Consider the following 2,023-nt stretch of genomic DNA (forward strand, 5'->3'; position numbering starts at 1 on the left):
ATATATATATATATATATTTGAATCTGTGCTTGAACCCTCATCACTGCTTGACAACCGGTGTTGGTGTGTTTACATCCCCGTAACTTAGCGTTTCGGCAAAAGAGACCGATAGAATAAGTATTAGGTGCGGGCGATTTGTTCGACTAAAACCCTTCGAAATGGTGCTTCAGCAAAGCTGCAGACAAATGACTGAAACAAGTAAAAGAAAAAAAGGGAGTTAATGGAGTCACAGTATCCATGAAAACCCCACCATTTTAAAATGTTGGACTGTGATTGTTACTGTGATTTTTATGTTGTAATTCACAGAAAGTGATGGACATGATGGTGAGCTTTCTCAACCATAAGGAAGGAAGTCTATCTAAGCATCATTTCTGACGTAATGTTCCAGACCTGTTGGATTTCATTCGGAGCAGAGGAAATCCATTTGAGGAGACCAGAAGAGATCTAGTAACACAACAATAAAGCATCTTATGAGTTTTCTGGCGGGTAATCTCAGTACGTATTTTAGAATCTTCACGACAAGAATGTCAGTAAATTGAGCGTTGGACGAAATGCTTTGCGTCCCGAGTTCAAATCCCGTCGCTAACCGAAGTGGTTTATGCTTCGGTCGCTAACCGAAGTGGTTTATATGATCGGAAATATAATTTCGGAGTGTTCATGGTGTCATAGTGAGGATCTTATCAAAGACTTTGCAAATAAAAAAAAGTAGGAGAAAACTTTTCAATTATAAAGTGGAAGTATACAAAAGTAAACATTATTTTCCATCTTACTGTTAGTTTTGTTTCAATTTGAAAAATTAAAATTCATTTTATGGTTTATTATTGTTTATATTTTGAATTACATATATATGGAGGGTACCAAAATCTTTTAAGTGCTCTATGAGTCTTAATCTGGCCTTGTATGTATGTATGTATGTATGTATGTATGTATTTATGTATGTATGTATGTATTTATGTATGTATGTTTGTATGATTTTTCTTCGAGTTTAGTCAAAGTTCTTGAGAGAGTTGAAACCGGTTGCTGACAAAGCAACACAACTTTTTGAGTGAAGAGAGTTCCCAGTTTGTAAATATGTGGTTGAGTTGGTGTGTTGGTTGAACTGTCGATGCATACACCCAGTATCTATGCATCTATTTATGTGTGTGTATGTATGTATGTATGTATGTATGTATGGATGGATGGATGGATGGATGGATATTATTTTGAATATAATCAGGCAGTGTACTAATCTAATTAGTTAATCAGTGTACTGATCTAATCAGTCAGCGTACTGATCTAATTAGTTAAGTCATCTCTAACACATTTAGATGTAGTAAACAAGAAGAGTTAATCAATACGCACTCTACACTGAGGAGAGATAAGCATTGGAGAAATATTTAAATATGTTCAAAACAGGTAGGGGAGACAACTTCGAAATCGCAAATAATCGAAGTGGACCGACAACTATGAAATATCAATGAATTAAAATTTGAATTAGGGAAGAAGTGAGGTAGAGAATGATACGAAAATAGAAACATTAGGAGTGGGACGAATATGAAATTAATTTGATCTTTTTGCAAGTATGGTGACAATCGCAAATAACACGATTAAAAAGAAGAAAACGGGAAGAGAAGAAAATTCGAAAATAAATCCAAGAAAGAAAAATGTATTTTATATTGTTTAGTATTCATTGCTAAAACAGTGAAATATAAATAGAATGAAACAAATTGGATTTCTTTAACTTAAATGGTTTCTAAGATACGAGAGTTGGCACTAAATCAATCCATCAGTCGAGCAAGTGAACAGAAGAAAACAAGATAAGTTTATATATATGGCATGAAGAGAGGGGAAGGGAGTTTGGGAGAGAGAGAGAGAGAGAGAGAGAGAGAGAGAGAGAGAGAGAGAGAGAGAGAGAAGAGTGATGACTAAGGTTGTTGTTGATGCGTAGACACGTCAGTTCTGATCCAGTAGACTTTAGGCTTAAAGTCATTCCAAATATTCTCAGCCTCTCGTTTTTTTTTTTATATATTTTATCTTTCATTT

The 2,023-nt window shown here is 34.7% G+C and overlaps 1 long non-coding RNA gene across 1 annotated transcript in view; it reads left to right on the plus strand.

Moving 5' to 3' along the window:
- LOC128250811 (uncharacterized) overlaps positions 1-2,023 on the plus strand; it is a 23,725-nt gene that overhangs the window by 17,525 nt on the left and 4,177 nt on the right. The gene's annotated exons all lie outside the window — the stretch shown is intronic.

The sequence above is a fragment of the Octopus bimaculoides genome, chromosome 25 (assembly GCF_001194135.2).
Source record: "Octopus bimaculoides isolate UCB-OBI-ISO-001 chromosome 25, ASM119413v2, whole genome shotgun sequence".
Classification (NCBI taxonomy): domain Eukaryota; kingdom Metazoa; phylum Mollusca; class Cephalopoda; order Octopoda; family Octopodidae; genus Octopus; species Octopus bimaculoides.